This window comes from Tursiops truncatus, chromosome 9 (assembly GCF_011762595.2).
Source record: "Tursiops truncatus isolate mTurTru1 chromosome 9, mTurTru1.mat.Y, whole genome shotgun sequence".
NCBI lineage: Eukaryota > Metazoa > Chordata > Mammalia > Artiodactyla > Delphinidae > Tursiops > Tursiops truncatus.
The window spans coordinates 33,783,710-33,807,726 of NC_047042.1; the positions used below are offsets into that span (position 1 = coordinate 33,783,710).

General features: G+C 37.9%; 1 long non-coding RNA gene across 2 annotated transcripts in view; it reads right to left on the reverse strand.

Moving 5' to 3' along the window:
* Nucleotides 1-24,017, reverse strand: part of LOC109548846 (uncharacterized) — a 410,544-nt gene that overhangs the window by 14,819 nt on the left and 371,708 nt on the right. For both annotated transcript variants that reach the window (XR_002175017.3, XR_002175015.3), the window contains one exon: nt 21,325-22,589. This is a non-coding gene — a long non-coding RNA (uncharacterized lncRNA). The remainder of the gene's footprint in view (nt 1-21,324; nt 22,590-24,017) is intronic.

Here is a 24,017-nt window from a genome sequence, read left to right on the forward strand (position 1 = left end):
GAATTTCCTTCCTTTTTTAAGGTTGAATAATATTCCATTATAAGTATATACTGGCTTTTCTTTGTCCATTCTTTTGTTGATGGACGTTTATGTTGCTTTCATGTCTTAGCTATTATGAATAATGCTGCAATAAACATGGGAGTACAGGTATCGCTTTGAGATCCTGATTTCAATTCTTTTGGACATACACCTAGAAGAAGGATTGCTAGATCTTACGGTAGTTCTACTTTTAATTTTTTGAGGAACCTCCCTAGTGTTTTCCATAGTGGCTGCAGCAACCAACAGTGTTCAAGGGTTCACTTTTCTCTACATCCTCACCAGCATTTATCTTTTTTAGGGGGTCGGTGGTGGGTAACAGCCATCATAACTGATTTGAGGTAATTTCACATTGTGGTTTTGATTTACATTTCCTTGTTGATTAGTGACATTGAGCACCTTTTCATATATATGCTGACCATTTGTATGTCTTCTTTGGAAAAATGTCTATTCAGGTCGTTTGTCCATTTTTAAGTTTTTTTTTTCTTTTGCTATTGACTTGTATGAGTTCATTATATATTTTGAATACTTACCTCACCAGATATATGATTTGCAATTATTTTCTCCCTTTCCATTGGTTTCATTTTCATTTTCTTCTTTGTTTCCTTTGCTGTAAAGGGAAGCTTTTTAGTTCGATACCATGCAATTTTTCTATTTTTGCTTTTGTTTCCTGTGCTTTTAGTCTCATATCTAAGAAATTATTACCAAGGCCAATTTCAAGAAGATCTTTCCCTGTTTTTTTCTGGCCGTTTTATGGTTTTAGGTTTTACATTTAAGTCCTTAATGTAGTTTGAGGTTTTTTCTGTGTATTTAGTGCCAGATAAGGGTCCAGTTTCATTCTTTTGCATATGGATATCCAGTTTTCTCAACACTTGAACAGTCAGACAGAAAACTAATAAGGAACATCAAACGTGAATAACAATGTAGTCTAAATGGGTGTAACAGACACATATACAACATGCTGTCCAACCACAGCATAATACACATTCTTCTCAAGTACCCACAGAACATTCTCCAGAATAGATCATATGTTAGGCCACAAAGCAAGTCTTAACAAGTTTCAGAAGACTGAAATCATACTAAGCACGTTTTCTGATCACAATGATATGAAACTGGAAATCAATAACAGGAGGAAAACTGAAAAAAAATCACAAATATGTGGAAATCAAACACACTACTAAACAATCAGTGAGTCAAAGAAGATATCAAAAGGGAAATCAGAAAGTATCTCGAGACAAACAAAAATAGACACAACATACCAAACCCTATGGGATGCAGAAAAAACAGTTTTAAAAGGGAAGTTTATAGCAATTAATACCTATGTAAGAAAAAAGAAAGATCTTGACAACCTAACTTCACACCTTAAGGAATTAGAAAAAGAACAAACTAAACCCAAAATTAGCAGAAGGGAGGACATAATAAAGATTGGAGATGAAATAAATGAACTACAGACTAAGAAGACAACAGGAAAATATCAGTGAAACTAGTGTGGGTTTTTTTCTTTTCTTTGGAAAAGATAAGCAAAATTGACACACCTTTAGTTATACTAAACAAGAAAAAAGAGTACTCAAACAAAATTATAAATGAAAAGGAAACATTACAGCTGATATCAATAGAAAGAAATCATAAAAGGCTACTAAGAATAACAATACTCCAACAAATTTGACAACATAGGAGAAAGGGATAAATTCCTAGGAATATACAATCAGCCAAGGCTGAATAATGAAGAAATAGAAAATCTGAACAGACCAATTATTATTAAGAGATCTAATCAGTAATCAAGAAATCTCCTAACAAAGAAAATTCCAGAACCAGGTGGCTTTACTGACAAATTCTATAAAACATTTAAAGAATAATTAATACCAATCTTTCTTGAACTATTCCAAAAAATCAAAGTGGAGGGAACACTTCCAAAGTCACTTTATGAGAGAAGCATTACTCTGACACCAAAGCCAGACAAGTACACTATGAGAAAAGAAAACTGCAGGTGAATATTCTTGATGAACATAGATGCAACAATCCTCAACAAAATATTAGTAAACAAAATTCTACATCAAATTAAAAGGATCATATACAACAATCCAGTGGGATTTATTTTGGGGCTTAGAGAATGGTTCAACATAAATCAAATCAATAAATGTAATATACAACGTTAATAAAATGAAGCATAAAAACCATACAATCACCTAAATAGGTACAGAAAAAGCATCTGACAAAATTCAACACCCTTTGATAATAAAAACTCTCAACAAACTGGGTATAGAAGAAATTTACCATATATTATGCCACATATGGCATAATAAAGGCCATTTGTGACAAGCTCACAGCTAACATCATACTCAATGTTTAAATTCTAAAAGCTTTTTCTCTATGATCAGTTACAAGACAACAGTGACCACTCTCACCACTTTTATTCAAGATAGTAATGAAAGTTCTTGCTAGAACAATTAGGCAAGAAAATAAATAAAAGGCATCCAAACCAGAAAGGAACAAGTAAAACTGTCTCTATATTGTATATAGAAAATTCTAAACGCTTCACCAAAAACTATTAGAGCTAATTAACAAATTCATTTATGTTGCAGGATACAAAATCAATATACAAAACTCAGTTGCATTTCTATATATTAATACTACCAGTGAACTACCTGTAAAGGAAATTAAGAAAACAATCCCAGAGGAGCTTCAAGATGGCGTAAGAGTAATATGTGGAGATCACCCTCCTCCCCACAAATACATAAGAAATACACCTACATGTGGAATAACTCCTACAAAACACTTACTGAATGCTGACAGAAGAGCTCAGACCTCCCAAAAAGCAAGAAACTCCCCACGTACCTGGGTAGGGCAAGAGAAAAAAGAAAAAACAGAGACAAAAGAATAGGGACGGCACCTGCACCAGTGGGAGGGAGCTGTGAAGGAGGAATGGTTTCCACACACTAGGAAGCCCCTTCGCGGGTGGAGACTGTGGGTGGAGGAGGGGGAAAGCTTCGGAGCCATGGAGGAAAGAGCAGCAACAGGGGTGCGGAGGGCAAAGCAGAGAGATTCCTGCACAGAGGATCGGGGCCGACCTGCACTCACCAGCCCGAGAGGCTTGTCTGCTCACCCGCCGGGGCGGCTGGGGCTGGGAGCTGAGGCTCGGGCTGCATTCGGATCCCAGGGAGAGGACTGGGGTTGGATGCGCGAACACAACCTGAAGGGGGCTAGTGCACCACAGCTAGCCAGGAGGGAGTCCGAGAAAAAGTCTGGAGCTGCCGAAGAGACAAGAGACTTTTTCTTGCCTCTTCGTTTCCTGGTACATGAGGAGAGGGGATTAAGAGCACTGCTTAAAGGAGCTCCAGAGACGGGCGTGAGCCCCTGCTATCAGCTCGGACCCCAGAGACGGGCATGAGACGCTAAGGCTGCTGCCACCGACACCAAGAAGCCTGTGTGCGAGCACAGGTCACTCTCCACACCCCTCTTCCGGGGAGCCTGTGCAGCCCGCCACTCCCAGGGTCCTGGGATCCAGGGACACCTCCCCCGGGAGAACGCACAGCGCGCCTCAGGTTGGTGCAACGTCATGCTGGCCTCTGCCGCCACAGGCTCACCCCGTATCCGTACCCCTCCCTCCCCCCGGCCTGAGTGAGCCAGAGCCCCCAAAGCAGCTGCTCCTTTAACCCCATCCTGTCTGGGCAGGGAACAGTCGCCCTCAGGTGACCTATACGCAGGGGCAGGGCCAAATCCAAAGCTGAACCCCAGGAGCTGTGCGAACAAAGAAGAGAAAGGGAAATCTCTCCCAGCAGCCTCAGGAGCAGCGGATTAAATCTCCACAATCAACTTGATGTACCCTGCATCTGTAGAATACCTGAAGAGACAACGAATCATCCTAAAGAGGAGGTGGACTTTGGGAGCAACGATATGTTTTTTTTTTCCTTTTTCTTTTTTTGTGATTGTGTATGTGAATGCTTCTGTGTGTGATTTTGTCTGTACAGCTTTGCTTTTACCATTTGTCCTAGGGTTCTGTCTGTCTGGTTTTTTTTTGGTTGTTTTTTTTTAGTATAGTTTTTAAGCGCTTGTTATCATTGGTGGATTTGTTTTTTGGTTTGGTTGCTCTCTTCTTTCTTTCTTTCTTATTTTAATATTAAAAAAAATTTAAATAATTATTTGTTATTTTAATAAATTTATTTTATTTTATCTCCTTCTTTCTTTCATTCTTTTTTTTTTCTCCCTTTTCTTCTGAGCTGTGTTGCTGACAGGGATTTGGTACTCTGGCTGGATGTCAGGCCTGAGCCTCTGAGGTGGGAGAGCTGAGTTCAGGACACTGGTCTACCAGAGACCTCCTGGCCCCACATAATATCAAATGGCAAAAGCTCTCCCAGCGATCTCCATCTCAACGCTAAGACCCAGCTCCACTCAAAGACCAGCAAGCTACACTGCTGGATACCCTATGACAAACAACTAGCAAGACAGGAACACAAACACACCCATTACCAGAGAGGCTACATAAAATCATAATAAGTTCACAGAAACCCCAAAACACACCACTGGATGTGGTCCTGCCTACCAGAAAGACAAGATCCAGCCTCATCCACCAGAACGTGCTGCCGAAGAGACAAGAGACACCAGTCCCCACCACCAGGAAGCCTACGCAACACACTGAACCAACCTTACCCACTGGGAGCAGACACAAAAAACAACGGGAACTACTAACCTGCAGCCTGCAAAACGGAGACCACAAACAAGGTAAGTTAAGCAAAACGAGAAGACAGAGAAATATGCAGCAGATGAAGGAGCAAGGTAAAAACCTCCCAGACCAAACAAATGAAGAGGAAATAGGCAGTCTACCTGAAAAACAATTCAGAGTAATGATAGTAAAGATGATCCAAAATCTTGGAAATATAATGGAGAAAATACAAGAAACATTTAACAAAGACCTAGAAGAACTAAAGAGCAAACAAACAATGATGAACAACACAATAAATGAAATTAAAAATTCTCTAGAAGGAATCAATAGCAGAATAACTGAGGCAGAAGAACGGATAAGAGACCTGAAAGATAAAATAGTGGAAATAACTACTGCAGTGCAGAATAAAGAAAAAAAAATGAGAAGAATTGCGGACAGTCTCAGAGACCTCTGGGACAACACTAAACACACCAACATTTGAATTCTAGGGGTCCCAGGAGAAGAAGAGAAAAAGAAAAGGACTGAGAAAACATTTGAAGAGATTACAGTTGAAAACTTTCCTAATATGGGAAAGGAAATAGGTAATCAAGTCCAGGAAGCACAGAGAGTCCCATATAGGATAAATCCAAGGAGAAACACATCAAGACACATACTAATCAAACTATCAAAAATTAAATACAAAGAAAAAATATTAAAAGCAGCAAGGGAAAAACAACAAATACCATACAAGGGAATCCCCATAAGGTTAAGAGCTGATCTTTCAGCAGAAACTCTGCAAGCCAGAAGGCAGTGGCAGGACATACTTAAAGTGATGAAGGGGGAAAAACCTAAAATCAAGATTACTCTACCCAGCAAGGATCTCATTCAGATTTCACGGAGAATTTAAAACCTTTACAGACAAGCAAAAGCTAAAAGAATTCAGCACCACCAAACCAGCTTTACAACAAATGCTAAAGGAACTTCTCTAGGCAGGAAACACAAGAGAAGGAAATGACCTACAATAACAAACCCAAAACAATTATGAAAATGGTAATAGGAACATACATATCGATAATTACCTTAAATGTAAATGGATTAAATGCTCCCACCAAAAGACACAGACTGGCTGAATGGATACAAAAACATGACCCGTGTATATGCTGTCTACGAGAGACCCACTTCAGACCTAGGGACACATACAGACTGAAAGTGAGGGGTTAGAAAAAGATATTCCATGCAAATGGAAATCAAAAGAAAGCTGGAGTAGCAATTCTCATATCAGACAAAATAGACTTTAAAACAAAGAGTATTATAACACACAAAGAAGGACACTACATAATGATCAAGGGATCAATCCAAGAAGAAGATATAACAATTGTAAATACTTATGCACCCAACAGAGGAGCACCTCAGTAAATAAGGAAACACTAACAGCAATCAAAGGGGAAATCAACAGTAATACAATCATAGTAGGGGACTTTAACACCCCACTTTCACCAATAGGCAGATCATCCAAAATGAAAACAAATAAGGAAACAAGCTCTAAAGGATACATTAAACAAGGTGGACTTCATTGATATTTATAGGACATTCTGTCCAAAAACAACAGAACACACTTTGTTCTCAAGTGCTCATGGAACATTCTCCAGGATAGATCATATCTTGGTAAATTTAAGAAAACTGAAATTGTATCAAGTATCTTTCCGACCACAACGCTATGAGACTAGATATCAATTACAGGAAAAAATCTGTAAAAAATACAAACACATGGAGGCTAAACAATACACTACTTAATGACCAACAGGTCACTGAAGAAATCACAGAGGAAATAAAAAAAATACCTAGAAACAAATGACAATGAAAACACGACGACCCAAAACCCATGGGATGCAGCAAAAGCAGTTCTAAGAGGGAAGTTTACAGCAATACAATTTTACCTTAAGAAACAAGAAACAACTCAAATAAACAACCTAACCTTACACCTAGAGCAATTAGAGAAAGAAGAACAAAAAAACCCCAAAGTTAGCAGAAGGAAAGAAATCATAAAGATCAGATCACAAATAAATGAAGAAGAAATGAAGGAAAAGATAGCAAAGATCAATAAAACTAAAATCTGGTTCTTCGAGAAGATAAACAAAATTCATAAACCATTAGCCAAACTCATGAAGAAAAAAAGGGAGAAGACTCACATCAATAGAATTAGAAATGAGAAAGGAGAGGTAACAACTGACACTGAAGAAATACACAGGACCATGAGAGATTACCACAGCAACTCTATGCCAATAAAATGGACAACCAGGAAGAAATAGGCAAATTCTTAGAAATGCACAACCTTCCGAGACTGAACCAGGAAGAAATAGAAAATATGAACAGACCAATCACAAGCACAGAAATTGAAACTGTGATTAAAAATCTTCCAACAAAAAATCCCAGGAGCAGATGGCTTCACAAGCGAATTCTATCAAACGTTTAGACAAGAACTAACACCTATCCTTCTCAAACTCTTCCAAAATATAGCAGAGGGAGGAACACTCCCAAACTCATTCTAGGAGGCCATCATCATCCTGATACCAAAACCAGACAAAGATGTCACAGAGAAAGACAACTACAGGCCAATATCACTGGTGAACATAGATGCAAAAATCCTCAAAAAAATAATGGCAAACAGAATTCAAGAGCACATTAAAAGGATCAAACACCATGATCAAGTGGGGTTTATCCCAGGAATGCAAGGATTCTTCAATATACGCAAATCAATCAACATGATACACCATATTAACAAATTGAAGGAGAAAAGCCATATGATCATCTCAATAGATGCAGAGAAAGCTTTTGACAAAATTCAACACCCATTTATGATGAAAACCCTGCAGAAAGCAGGCATAGAGGGAACTTACCTCAACATGATAAAGGCCACATATGACAAACCCACAGCCAACATCATCCTCAATGGTGAAAAACTGAAACCATTTCCACTAAGATCAGGAACAAGAAAAGGTTGCCCACTCTCACCACTCTTATTCAACATAGTTTTGGAAGTTTTAGCCACAGCAATCAGAGAGGAAAAATAAATAAAAGGAATCCAAATCAGAAAAGAAGAAGTAAAGCTGTCACTGTTTGCAGATGACATGATACTATACATAGAGAATCCTAAAAATGCTACCAGAAAATTACTAATCAATGAATTTGGTAAAGTAGCAGGATACAAAATTAATGCATAGAAATGTGTGGCATTCCTATAAACTAATGATGAAAAATCTGAAAGTGAAATTAAGAAAACACTACCATTTATCACTGCAAGAAAAAGAATAAAATATCTAGGAATAAACCTACCTAAGGAGACAAAAGGCCTGTATGCAGAAAATTATAAGACACTGATGAAAGGTATTAAAGATGATACAAATAGATGAAGAGGTATACCATATTCTTGGATTGGAAGAATCAACATTGTGAAAATGACTATACTACCCAAAGCAATCTACAGATTCAATGCAATCCCTATCAAACTACCACTGTTGTTTTTCACAGAACTAGAACAAAAAATCTCACAATTTGTTTGGAAACACAAAAGACCCTGAATAGCCAAAGAATTCTTGAGAAAGAAACACGGAGCTGGAGGAATCAGGCTCCCTGACTTCAGACTATATTACAAAGCTACAGTAATCAAGATAGTATGGTACTGGCACAAAAACAGAAATATAGATCAATGGAACAGCATACAAAGCCCAGAGATAAACCCACGCACATATGGTCACCTTATCTTTGATAAAGGAGGCAAGAATATACAGTGGAGAAAAGACAGCCTCTTCAAAAAGTGGTGCTGGGAAAACTGGACAGCTACATGTAAACGAATGAAATTAGAACACTCTCTAACACCATATACAAAAAGAAACTCAGAATGGATTAAAGACCTAAATGTAAGGCCAGAAACTATCAAACTCTTAGAGGAAAACATAGGCAGAACACTCTATGACATAAATCACAGCAAGATCCTTCTTGACCCACCTCCTAGAGAAATGGAAATAAAAAGAAAAATAAACAAATAGGACTTAATGAAACTTAAAAGCTTTTGCACAGCAAAGGAAACCATAAAAAAGACAAAAAGACAACCCTGAGAATGGGAGAAAATATTTGCAAATGTAGCATCTGACAAAGGATCAATCTCCAAAATGTACAAGCAGCTCATGCATCTCAATATCAAAAAAACAAACAACGCAATCCAAAATGGGCAGAAGACCTAAATAGACCTTTCTCCAAAGAAGATATACAGATTGCCAACAAACACATGAAAGAATGCTCAACATCATTAATCATTAGAGAAATGCAAATCAAAACTACAATGAGGTATCATCTCACACTGGTCAGAATGGCCATCATCAAAAAATCTGCAAACAATAAATGCTGGAGAGGGTGTGGTGAAAAGGGAACCCTCTTGCACTGTTGGTGTGAATGTAAATTGATACAGCCACTATGAAGAACAGTATGGAGGTTCCTTATAAAACTAAAAATAGAACTACCATACGACCCAGCAATCCCACTACTGGGCATATACCCTGAAAACCATAATTCAAAAAGAGTCATGTACCATAATGTCCAATGCAGCTGTATTTACAATAACCAGAACATGGAAGCAACCTAAGTGTCCATCGACAGAAGAATGGATAAAGAAGATGTGGCCCATATATACAATGGAATATTACTCTGACATATAAAGAAACGAAATTGAGTTATTTGTAGTGAGGTGGATGGACCTAGAATCTGTCATACAGAATGAAGTAAGTCAGAAAGAGAAAAACAAATACCATTTGCTAACATATATGGAATCTAAGGGGAAAAAAATTGTCATGAAGAACCTAGGGGCAATACGGGAATAAAGACGCAGACCTACTAGAGAATGGACCTGAGGATATGGGAAGGGGAAGGGTAAGCTGGGACAAAGTGAGAGAGTGGCATGGACATATATACACTAGCAAATGTAAAATAGATAGCTAGTGGGAAGCAGCCGCATAGCACAGGGAGATCAGCTCAGTGCTTTGTGACCACCTAGAGGGGTGGGATAGGGAGGGTGGGAGGGAGGGAGACGCAAGAGAGAAGAGATATTGGGATATATGTATATGTATGACTGATCCATTTTGTTATAAATCAGAAACTAACACACCGTTGTAAAGCAGTTATACTCCGATAAAGATGTTAAAAAAAAAATCCCATTTACAAGAGCATGAAAAATAATAAAACACTTGGAAATAAATTTAACTAAAGAGGTGAAAGTTCTGTACACTAAAAACTATAAGACACTGATGAAAGAATTTGAAGACACATTAAATGGAAAGATATCCCATGTTCCTGCCTCATTCAAGGCACAGATGAGTTTCAGAAAAATCATAGCAGTCCTTCTATGCTCAGCTTGTAGACAATTTTCTGTTTATGTCAATCATTAGGTCTTGTGTTCACTGATATTTCTATGAGTATAAGCTGCAACTGTTATAAGACAAAGATGACTAATTTCTGGAATCAATTTTAATTTGAAATCATACATGTCTTCTTAGCCAGGATACAAATGCACTAAGATACTGATTTTCATCCTATACTCTCCACCCCCTCCTTCTGAAAACTATATCTAACAGGTACCCAATATTTGATGGCTTCACTGATTTTCTTCTAAACACTTTTCAGTAAGTTTTCCTGTAGAAAATGGAAGGGTTTTGTCAATGTTCCAACTGCAGGTGGCACTGACTGACTTAATTTGTCAGTTCTGTTCTTGGTTATTCTTTTGTAACTTGAAAGTAAACAGAATAGTACACATCATGAATCACGTTGAAGGAAAAGCCTGAAGAATAGTTCCTTTGAGGGAGCAGTTGCATGTGGGAAACCATTTTCTCTTTTTATCTACTGTGCTCCTAGGAGTCCAGCCAGGACTGCATCTGTTTAGTTTATTTGATATATTTTAGTGTCTAGCATGGTGACGTGAGCATGTAGACATTTGATAAATGCTATATCACGACAGTTGTGGCTATCATTATTACAGCAATTACGAGGCCTATTCAAAAGTGATTTGATGCTGTGACTTCATGGTAAGATACATTTTGTCTCTAGATTTCTCTTTAAATAAAGCCTGGGATAAACTAAATTTGCTTTCGACATTCAGCAAATCATAGGCAAGAATCATAGAAGCCACCTAGTCCATACACCTTGTTTTACACTGGAAGAATCTGAAAAACAGGGAGGTTTGACTTATTCAATATAAAAGGTATAGTTAGTTCCTGATCTGGGAGGGTGGGGGAAACAGGTCTTCTGATCCTAAACACAGTGATATTTCTACTATACTAAAATGAGAAGTTACTATTGCTGTTACAAAATGGTAATACTTACCTCTTATTACAAAGTGGTAATTTCTAGCTCTTATTCAAAATTGTGTTTTAGAATTATGCTTTGTAATTCACAATGGAATACAAAGAATACTGAAAATAACTTATTGTATTCCTTCCCAATTGGGAGCTTTTGATAGAGTAGGTGGGCCCATCCCATTTCATCAGGCATTTATTGAATAGCACAAAATCCAGAGCTAAGAGAATATAACCTAATTACGTCTAGTTGGGTAGCCAATTTCAACCTCAGCTGACAAAGGAAACTGACAGAATTTAAGTGAACAGAACTTCAGCGTGTGTGTTAGTACTGGCTTTGGGGAATTAAAAAAAAAAATTAGAGACTTATCTCCCTGGTGAGATGGCCAGTGTTGAGAGTAAATCTCCTTAATAGTGATCCAGGTATCAATTTCTGTTGGGTTTCAGGGAAAGAAGACTGGGGATTTCACAATATACAATATCATATGTATTCTGACATCAATGATGTTCATTGGCTGAGGCAAGTTGATGTAGTATAAGATGAAAATGCTATATATCCCAAAGTAGGCTTGATACAAAATACAGCTACCACAACAAACCTCAGAAGACATTTGTTCATTTGGTTAATTTTGTGACCAAATGTTTTATTTCATAATTTTGGAAGTCGACCAATTTTCTGCTCTCTCATTACATCTCAGTGCTGAATAAATACAGTGCTGGACTTGGCCCATTGAAAACCTGCTATCACTCATGCAGGCAAAGCCACAGATTCTGGGATTCTAACTTGATTTGGTCCTCCTTCTGGATTGTGGTAGCAAAAATAAACGTACACAGTGACTTATGTCTGTTTCTTCAGGTGACTTTCACCTTGGCTGACTTGATTTGTGCTGAGGGGACCACAGAGAGACCTTCTTCTGCTTCCCAGCAACCGAAGGTCAAGCTATTTTCATGCTTCTCTGCCTCATTTTCCTTCCTTCTGGGATTGATCCTGTTCTTTCAGGCCTTTTATTACTGTCACACCTCCTTTTATTTTTTTCTTTAAACCATTTTCACTTTGTGATTAATTGCAGGTCCCTTTGAAGTATAAGTCTATTTAATTATTTTACAAAAGAAAAATTCTTATGTAGAGTCTTCTTGTTGCCCCTGGTCCTGGCCACGCTGACCATTTGCTACTGTCCAAAGGTGTGAGTCATTTTCATCTCTTTGCTTTTGCGTATGAAGTTTCACTTGCCTAAAATGGTCATTCCTTCGTTCTGTGCATGGCTGATTTCTATTACTCTTTCAGATTCTGCTTAGCTATCACTACCTCCAGAGAAACCTTTCCTGTCCATTGGATCTGAATCAGGTCCCCTACATTGTATTGTCCACACTGTATCTTGGCTCATCATCCTACTTCTCCCATTATATCGTTAGTGCCATTTTGTTTTTTCATACACTCCACCACCACCTCATAAGCCATCACTGGATTCTTGTTTTTTTTTTTCTTTTTCTATTGCCTTTGCCAAGCATGGAGCCTGATGCTTAGTAGGTACAAAACACACGACAGATGAATAAATTGGATGGGCACTTAGAAGAAAAATCAGCTTGCTCGACTGTTAATTTCAAACATACACTTTTTGAAAACAGTGACGTGATATATATCAAAGAAATATAGGGCTTCCCTGGTGGCGCAGTGGTTGAGAGTCCGCCTGCCGATGCAGCGGACACGGGTTCGTGCCCCGGTCCGGGAAGATCCCATACGCCGTGGAGCGGCTGGGCCCATGAGCCATGGCCGCTGAGCCTGCGCGTCCGGAGCCTGTGCTCCGCAACGGGAGAGGCCACAGCGGTGAGAGGCCCGCATACCGAAAAAAAAAAAAAAAAAAGAAAAGAAATATAGATTTAAAATCAGAAAACATGAGGTATGACCTAGACAAGGATTTAAACTTTCCCTTATTTCAATTTACTCCTCTGTAAAATAAAACTGTACTAATTTCTAAGGATAAAACAATTCTTAAAGGTAGATTACTTTCGGGCTTCCCTGGTGGCGCAGTGGTTGAGAATCTGCCTGCTAATGCAGGGGACACGGGTTCGAGCCCTGGTCTGGGAAGATCCCACATGCTGCGGAGCAACTAGGCCCGTGAGCCACAACTGCTGAGCCTGCGCGTCTGGAGCCTGTGCTCCGCAACGAGAGAGGCCGAGATAGTGAGAGGCCCGCGCACCGCCATGAAGGGTGGCCCCCGCTTGCCACAACTAGAGAAAGCCCTCGCACGGAAATGAAGACCCAACACAGCCAAAAATAAATAAATTAATTAATTAATTAAAAAAAAAAGGTAGATTACTTTCATTTTTCATTATGAGAGACAGTGAAGTGGTTCGGCAGTTTCTAATCAATTAAATAATGATGTATTGAGCCTTTAATATGTATCTGTCGCAGTATACAATGTTCACAGCACTTAAAAAATAATTCAGAGCCGAGTTGACATATTAATGTTCAAATAAAAAAATATTCTAACCATGACCAAACCTATTTGGCAGAGACCACGAGTTCAAATGCCAATGTGTATAGGAAAAGGAAACACCAACTCAGGATGATTTGGGAGACGAGTGCCTTAGGAAAGGGATTTTACAATTTAAGGGATGAAGACCAGCAAAGAGTAATAGAATTTTAGAACTGAATGGGTTCTTAGAGTCCTATCTCCCTTGATTTAGAACAAATTCAATTGAGGTTTCATGAACTATAGCCAAATCAAAGAATATTTATAGAGTCTTGCCTGGAATTCAGGATTCCTAATCTGGTACTCCTTCCATCATAACAACTGATCTCCTATATAAAAATACTGAGGTTAAAGCCAGTAGTGACAAAGCATACATAAAGCCCAAGGTAGAAAGAAGAAAATAGTGGAGGCAAGGTCCCAAGGAGTACCTGTAGACTCAAAACTCCAGCTAAATATTCTGGACGAAATTAAGACATATATTTCAAATGCTACATGAAATAAACATCTACTTGTATTTTGTCCTTTCCAGCATCACTTTCTTTGAGAGGAAAACTCCAATCTTCCTCAATAAAATGTGTCTTCCAGACTCTCAGTCCTTATAGCTTAAATGGAGCAACCTTGTTGCTAAACTGTATATTTCTAAATTGATTGCCCCAGAGTCTTAGACACTTGTAGAGTACCCATTTCAAAGCAGATAAAAGAATATTCTCCTATTTAAACGTTGGAAGCTCTCAGATCAGACCTGTTGAAGATTATCATCCATTCATAGTAGCATATTTATTCTGTATTTCAGCTAAATATTTATTGAAGCCTTTTTTCCACTTATGACACTGTGAATCTTTGCCTTTACCTTTACCAGGTAAAGATCATATCCAATATATTTAAACTTCATTTGCAACTCTCCTACATGCATAGTTCCCATCCCTAGGCTTCTGGTAGATGCTTATGGTCCACACTCTATGGTTAACAGTATGATTTTTCCATCCATGTTTCCATCAGTGATAACTGTATGATTTTCCTCTTTGTCAAGTGTGGTTTTTGAACACTGCTTCTCTATTTTATGGAAGAATGCTGGCTCTGCAGATTGACACCTTTGCGTGTGAATGTTGGCTGCACCACGTTAGCTACAGGACCTTGGGAAACTACTTAACACCTTTAAGTATAATTTTCTTCACCTTCAAAATACATAATAATTTATATCTACCTCATATGACTGTTGTAGGTATAGACTAGTATAGCCATCACATGTAATTAGCAGAGCTCGGGGCACTTGGTAAACACTATAAATATTAGACATTATTATTATCACTATTATTCTTATTGCAAAGCTGTCACTCTGAGTACTCTTTTCAATATATTTGCTCCACTTTTAAGTTGTTAAATTTTTATAGCATCTTTCAAAATTTTGAGGACTGAAAACAGTCAATTTTTACTCTAAGACACAAACTCACTATTGCTACTCAATCTTTTTTTTAATGTAATAGGCAAAACTTTATTTTTTATTTTATTTTTTTAAATTAATTAATTTATTTTTTTGCAGTACACGGGCCTCTCACTGTTGTGGCCTCCCCCGTTGCGGAACACAGGCTCCGGACGCGCAGGCTCAGCGGCCATGGCTCACGGGCCTAGCCGCTCCGTGGCATGTGGGATCTTCCCGGACCGAGGCACAAACCCGCGTCCCCTGCATTGGCAGGCAGACTCTCAACCACTGCGCCACCAGGGGAGCCCTATTTTTTATTTTTAACCATTTTTAATTGAAGTATAGTTATTTGACAATATTACGTTAGCTTCAGGTGTACAGCAAAGTGATTCAGTTATATATATATATATATATGTATATATATACACATACACGTATTCTTTTTCAGATTCTTTTCCATTATAGGTTATTACAAGACACTGAATATAGTTCCCTGTGCTATACAGTAAGTCCTTGTTGTTTATCTATTTTATACACAGTAGTGTGTATATGTTAATCCTAAATTCCTAATTTATCTCCTTCCACCCCCCTCTAACCCCTCTGGTAACCATAAGTTTGTTTTCTATGTCTGTGAGTCTATTTCTGTTTTGTAAATAAGTTCATTGGATCTTTTACTGGTAATTTGGTGATAAAATAATATTTACCTCTAATAACTCTAAGCATGATAGATAGATAGATGTCAGTGTGTCTACCTCTACCACTAGATTTTATCAACAGTCTTAAGAACTGAGAGTTTGTACATCTTACTATCTCCAGACTAGCATATGACCTGGTACTCAGAAAGAAGAAAGGGAGGGAGGGAAACAGGGAAGAGATACCAAAGAATTACCTCATACACACACACATACACACACACACACACACACACACACACACACACACACACACACACCATACACATATGCATAAATATATATTTCCCTCATATAATCAAAATGTCAAGAAACTGTCCAAATTCCTTATTTCTTTAAGCTATAATGTGTCCAATATTTCTTTAAATGACTGTGCCATTTGATGCTTTTTTAAAAAGTATGTCAAAACAGAGATATTGCTTTGTTATACATATACTTTGTGTGAACACATTTCATTCATTCAACATAAAATTATTAATCACCTACTGTGGGGTAAGCTATATGTTAGATCTTGTGCATGTGAAGATGGATAAAATACAATCTCTGCTTTTATGCAGATTACAGATTAACAAAGCAGAATGACTAGAAGGTAGATAAATTGAGATATAACAAGTTATAAGTTAGAATAGATCATGAGGATAAGGTAACCAACACAACGGGAAATTGAATGGTTGTCCTAACACTACACCTTGGTTCTTTTACCCAGCAAAGGATGCATTCATTTAAAAACTTTTAAAAATTAATATTAATTTTGCTCTCTCACATCTAAGCCTTTGAAGACCACTCAGGAGCACTCTTCCTGCCTTCCCTGTACAGGTGCCCATATTTTCTTTTCTAACTCAACTCTTTAACTTTTGCCTCTATCAGTTCTCTCCTCCTGAAAGTGAATGGTAAGGGCACAACCAATGGTGAAGGCAGGAATGGGGGCATGATAATCTACTGGGATACAAGCAAATATATCAGACATTACTCTTTTGGCGTAATGACAGAAACTCAACTCAAACTTGATTATTTAGGCAAGGAAAGTGAATGTACTGTCCTTCAACCAAAGTGTAAGGGTGAGGAATATGCCACTCATTGGAGACTACTGCAGCAGGGTTCTCTCACCATCTCACAGGCCTACTATTGCCACAATGTTCATCTCATTCTTTCAGACAGATTTCCTCCACTCTGTGGAAACAATGGCTACAGCTAGCTTCCAGGCTATTATAATACAGCAAGAGCCCCTTCTATTTTCTTTCATTTGAAAAACTCTTTGGAAAGGTTTTGATTAGCCAGGTGACACCAGGAACAATGAAATGTGATCCGAAGAGTAAGGTCTAAGATGATTGTGGCTCTTGTTCAACCACACAGTGGTGGGAAAGGAAGAAAGAACACATCTGAGAAGAAGGGTAATGAGTGATGGGGCAAACAGAAGCAGCCATACATGCATGCTGGTTTTCAGTGAATGTCTACTGAGTTCCTGCAATGTGCCCAGCACTGCACTGGTGCCACAGTCTAGTAATACAAATAATCTACAAATAAGCCCTCCCAAAGGAGGACAGGAGCAGCTGCCCTGTTCCAGGTGAGTTCCACTCTCAAGCAGCTCTCTGAACATGACCACAGCCAGATCTATCAGCCTGGTATCAGTCAGGAAAACTAAGCCACTGTGTCTCCAAAATAGTCTCTAAATTTCATTTAGAAATTAGGCTTTACACAGATGTTGGAGAGCTGGGGAGGGAAGATCAGAGAGTTGCCATGGAAAACCAAGGACACTAAAGCTGGAAAGTTAGGGAAGTTTTTGAAGACCTCTACCATCTGCAGCAATGATGTTGGTGGTTCTCACATGCTTGCTTGAAAAGCTGCTATGACTCTTCATGCTTACCTAAAGTCTGGCTGTCACCACATCCAGAAAATAATAGCTTTAACTTCTCTTCTGCTTTCCAAACCTCATGCAACTTCCTCTCAAAGGGAAATTCTACCCAGAATGAAATAGGGAAGGGGAGTCTGGGGAATGTAATTTCCCAGACCTTAGAAGGGTGCGATTATGATGCTGAGTTGGCAGCAGACAATCTGTCACAGCATCCTTACCCTGTTTCAGATGTTAGCATGTTGGCCAACGTTCATTGATGACCCATTCCTGCCAGTCACTGTGCTCAGTATTTCATATGTGTTTTCTCACTGAAGCCCTAAAACAACCCCAGTGCTGGTGTGAGATGGAGAGAGTAGGAGGGAGAGAGTGTTTTATTTTCTACATTTTATAGATAAGAAAACCAAAGCCAAGAGAGGGAACTGGCCAATGGTTCTACAGCTGAAGTAACAGTGGAGCTGTGGTTCAAATCCTAATCTCTGACAAGAAAACCCGATTTTTGAACTGCACACACCATTGCCCCACTAATCTACTCCTTCTTTGATGTAATCATTGGTTATGGCCAAGGGAGCCAAAGCTAGTTTATTTTCCCATGTAGTTTCACTGCAGATGGCACTTCTGATTTTTGGGGAAATATGTTTAGGGGATGCATAAGGCTTAAAGTCTAAAAGATAGATGGATTCTCCCCCACCAGTTGTGAGGGAAACTATATAGACCGTGTACACCATGGATGGATGGGATTCCTTCTCCAAAATTATTCAAGGCAAAAAAAAAAAAAAAGTACTTGCAAATGACTTAGTGATAGGACTAATCCTTTTTAAAATGGGTAATAGTAACTCTTCTGGGAAATTTTAAGAAAAATTTATGTCCTCATGAATTGTAACATAGTATGAAAGTATGATAAGATGAATTGAAAGGTGCTACTGCAATGAAAATGAAAGGCAGTTATAATGGAATATGAGACAAAGAGAGCTTGCCAGAAAAAAATGTACTAGTGGTTAATCAGAACAATTTTTGAAAGGAAGAGAGAAAAATAAGAGAGAGAACAAGAGAGGGTATAACAGAGGTTGATAATATATAAAAGATTCAAGTAAAATATTCTGGTCCTCAGAAAGAAGCAATCAGTAGAGCAAGAGTGTTCAAAGGGCTTAGTGAAGAAGCCTTCAATACCACTCCAGTCCTTCTGTAGGATCTCACACTCCCCATACAATCTCTGCTTGCTAATTTCATTTCTAGGTACTTTGATATTGGGAGTGGGGTATCTTGTATAATAAATATGATCTTTTTTGATTACTGCAAAGATGTATTCTAAAATAAATACATATATCTGAAATTTGCTTTATAAATGCATTTCAGATACATATATAATCAAACTCACAAATTTCCCAAGACCTCACTATAGAAATGATATATTGAAATCTTGGACACAGAAAGCTGAGAGCCAAATACTAGGCCACTATGACAACTCCATCAAGACTCAGAAGCCCCATGGGTGTCATCATGAAATAGCCGTCAGCCTTACCATCCTGTGTTCACAGAGAAAAATGCAGATGTATTTCAGTCCATGTGAAGATGAAAAAAACTGTGTCAAATTTGTGCCACTGGGAGTTAGTGTGCTGTAATTCTGATTTCTCAGCTTGTATGGGGAGGATGTTACAAGGCTGTCCCCATTTGGTATCTGTGATGATTTAAACACCTGATATTAAGAATGGCAGTAAAACTACCCTCTAGGTGCAAGAGAACATAGTTTTATTAATAATTAATAATCAATCTTCCATATTAGGGGGATGGATTCAAGACATGAAATGATTTTTTTAAAAAAAATTCATGAGGCACAAGCAACAAATTGTCTATGATAAAATGATATTTTAACCCTTTTGTCTGGTATTTGCATATCCTAACAATAAGCATCATCAAATGTGAGGTAATTAAACATAGTAATTTGCTAATTCCAAAGACGTTTCATGTCAAATTTTGAGAAGAAATAAGAATGATGTCACTTGTGGAAAGCAAACAGGCTACCTGTAGTGGTTTACAGTCACTCAATTGAACTACTCAGAGTTTTCAATGCTTATGATCTCTAGCTATTCCTAGATATTTTCTCCAAAGTCTTTAAGCTTCTTCCTATTCAACTGGTACAAGCTGCAACATGCCAACCTGTCATCATTCTATCATCCCTCACCACTGAAATTCAAAAGAAAATTCTTGCTGAGGTGGCTTGGAAGGAAACACAAAATTGTAAAATTATTAGTAAATAAGGCCTCTGGCCAGCAGTCAGGTAGCATGCATTCATTGTGAAACTCAATGCAGCCTCAAGGGTCTCTGCTATCTCCTCTTAGGGTGGCTTCTGAACTGTAGCTGGAAAAATGCAAAATATAGATAAGTGGATGGAGTCAAGTGGCATGGGGATTTGGTAAAGCCACTTTTAATTTCTGGAAGTCTGTATGAAAAATAAAACCAAAATCAAAATTCAAAAGTGTTGGGTAGAGTGAACCCAATCTCTAGATATTTGGCTGTACAGACTCAAAAGCCCCAAGCCTTCTGGCCAAGTGCAGTATGATTGGCAGCTCGCAGAGATGTCTGGGATGGAAATAGCAGGCGTGTGGATCACGGCTGAGGTGAGTAAAACAGAAATGTGTAAATCCCTGGAGAAAGAGTGTGGAGAGAGAGAAATGGTATTTTGGCATTCAAGGAACTTTCTGGATTCAGTATATCATATCAAATAAAAGATAATGTGCACTTGGCAATAGAAATAAAACTTTAGGAAGGGCTCATTAGGTGAGATCAATCTGATTCCTTTGAAAGAAATTCTGCCTCAGGTTGTAGAGTTGAGTAATTATGAATGTCAAGAAGAAACTTATTTAATTATAAATCAGAATGGGGATGAAACTGAATAGTAGCAAAAGGGAAAATAGGAGCAGCAGTGATTAAATGGTTTCAGAATAGTGTAATAGTACTTAGGCAAGGGTAATAAATTGCTGAAGTGTGAACTTAGTTTACAAACTTGTGACATATGGCCCTGCTGGGTTGATTTCTATTTTATCTAAGTTGGTGTTTTCAACCTGTTCTGTAATAGCCATGTCTCACTGTGTGTGTATTTGCTTTTCTTCTTGTCTTGACATCACATGCTGTACAGACACCACCATTAAAGCGTTTTCATAGTGGAAAAAAAAAGTTCTCACCGGTAAATCATGTACCAGCCAATTCCAAAATGAAAAGAAAAACACATGCAAACACACGCCCTTATTCCCATAAAAATTCAGGTTTTAACCTTGAACCTCTGACATGTGGTGACAAAGAATGTAGATGCATAGGAGAGTCAAACAGAATCAGTAGCACCTTATTATCAAGTTCTATGGACCTCTGTTAATTCTTCAATCTGCAACATGGGGTCTACCTACCTATGCTGTAACATCTTTGAAATGAGGAAGTTATGATGGGGTAAGGCTTTATATAGAACAAACTTGAGTCTAGGACATGGGTCCATAACATATTGTGGAGAAGGAAGGAAGGGAGGAAGGAAGGGAGGAAGGAAGGATCCAGATAATTATGAGTTAGAATAATAGGCTGACAGTAATAAAGATTCCCAAGGTATATATATTCCAGAAAGTGGGAAAATGAGAGAGAGAAGCTCTGAGGAATGATATGGAAGTAAAGGAAGGTAAGCTGCTCCATGATGAGGTACCACAGAAAGTTTCTGTGGTGGCAGTGTTCTGGACCAATTGTGGGACCGTTTTGACAAGGATTTTATACACCAAATAAGGGATGGACATATTTTAAAATTCCATATGGATTATTTTGAACCTAACTGGTCAATTGTATGTTTGCTTCTCATCATACAAGAAAGATGATAGTCAAAGCCAGTATGCTTACCTAGGATTGGGTGTAATTCTCTGATGTCTGGTAAGCTCCTGTTTTCTTCACCTCTTCACAACATGCTAGGTTGGAAAGCAATTAATGGAGAGTATTATTATTACTACAGGGATGACCTTATATTTACTTTTCTTTTTTAAAAGAAGGAAATCACCTGCAAATTTCAGTTCTTAATTTTCAATATAATGCTGTTTGGGCATTTTTTACAATATACCAGTGTATAGAACCACTATCAATGGTAAAGAACTCTTAAAAAATCAAAAGATACAAAGACCAAAATCCATTAGAAAAATGTGCAGAGAACCTGAATGGACAATTTACAGGGTATGATATGCAAATGACCCTTAAACATGAAAAGATGCTCATATTAAATTTTTGTCCACCAATCCCAATTTTAGTAATCTAACCTAAACATACATTCCTCAAAGTACAAAAATGTATGCTCAAGGGTATTCACTGCAGCATTATTTGTAAAATCAAAATAGTGGAAATGACCTAAATGCTCACACATATGAGAGTGGTTGAATAAACTAGGGTACTTTCATACAATGGAGGACTATCAAGCTATAAAAGGAATGAATATCTCTATTAACTGATATTGAGGGATTCCAAGGATATATGCATTAGACGAAAAAAAGCAAGGGCCCCCAATTTTTTATTACACTCTACCTTTTGTGTGAGAAAAAAGGCCATACATGTGTATGCATATTTCTTTCTTTCTACGTATCTGTTCTATAGACTGAATGTTTGTGTCCCTCCAAAATTCATGTTAAATCCTAACCCCAAATGTGATGGTATTAGGAGATAGACATGTCACATAAAATATACACGTACCTGTAAAGTAGCAGACAGTGCAGTTAAGAACACATTTATCAACTATTCCTAATTTTAAACTCTGTCAATATTTATACTGATCTCTAGGCATTCTCCCATCTCCCATAATTCTGAAATGTTTACTACAACTTCTTCTTTTTCATTTACCAAAAAAATTCCTCATTTCCTCATGATTTTTTTCTTCTCTTACCCCCCTTCTAAATGCCTACAGCTTCATTCACCAGAACTATTTCTGACTGCTCACTGTAAACTTAGTTCACTATGGAATTATTTCAAACCCCAAATTCTTTAAATAGGTTAAAGATTCCCTTTAAAATTTTAGACATGGATTGTCTGTAGTTTTTGCAGTTGTAGCACGTTACTTGGGAATTCCCATCTGTATCCAATGTGAAACTGGCCTCATGCCACAGTTATTTTCTTGAGTTTCTTTCCTAAAAGAAAAAAAAAGAAGAGAATTAACCCTAAAAATAGCAATCATATTTCCATACACATCAATGTGAGTGTATTCTTTCTCAATACCTTATCTAGTATTTTTTTCTTTGTATTTATTTATCTAGAGCCCAGCTTGCTAGACAGCTTCACTGGAAACTCATCTAATATGTGGCTACAACTGCAGATCTGCAAAGGGATCAGCATGTGTCAATATCATACAAAAAGTGCAATGTAGTATAATATAAACCAAGAGACAGTTTTGAACGGTATGAATTTCAGGTCTATTTACATAGAAGATATTTATTCTAGGAGACCTAACATTATCCATGAACAGACAAATTCATCCATACAAACATAATCAACCAATGTTGTTGATTATCCTCATGGAAAAGACCAGAGGGCTTAACTGTGATTCTTTTAAACCTTCCAATTCCAACTGAACTCTAATAAAACAGTAGGTCTTCTTACAGATCCCGGAGGTTGATATAAAATTATATGAGTGAGTAAGTATTCAATTACATATTTTCTAATTTTAGGATTTTTCGTATTCTTCCTTTGTTATGGACTTAATATTGCGTCCCCCTCAAGATTCACATGTTGGAGTCCTAACCCCCAATGTGAGGGTATTTGGAGATGGGGCCCTTGGGAGGTAATTGGGATTAGAAGAGGTCATGACGCCATGAGGGTGAAGTCAACATGATGGGATTAGTGCCCTTACAAGAGGACGAAGATCCCTCTCTCTCTCCCCCTCCCTTTTTCTCTCTCAATGTGTGCGCATGCGTGTGTGTGTGTGTGTGTGTGTGTGTGTGTGCGTGCGTGTGCGTGATGTGAGGCCACAGTGAGAAGGCAGCTGTCTGCAAGCCAGGAATAAAGCCTTCACCAGAAAATGACCATGCTGGCTCCTTGATCTTGGACTTACAGCCTGTAGCTTGTCTTTTCATGTTTCAAACAAGGTCTTTCGCAGAAGAAATATTTTTAATTTTGATGAAGTCCAATTTATCAGTGTTTCCTTTTACGAATTGTGCTTTTTGTGTGAAGTCTAAGAATTCACTGGGAAGCCCTATAACTGTGGATTTGTCTTTTCCTCCTTTCAGCTTTGTGAGTTATTCCTACCATATTTTCCAACTCTGTTGTCTAGTTACATACATATTTAAGATTGCTGTGTCTTTGTGGATTGGTCCTTTTATAATTATATAATATCCCTCTCTGTCTCTGGAAATTTCTTTGCTCTGAAGTGTACTGATATTAGTATAGCCACTCCTACTTTTCCTTTTTTTAATATTTCCATGATATATCTTTTCCCATCCTTTTATTTTCTACCTGCTTATCTCATTGTATTCGAAGTGATTTTATTGTTATCAGCATACAGTTGGGTCATATTTTTAATCCAATATGTCAATCTCCATTGTTTAACTGGCATATTTAGA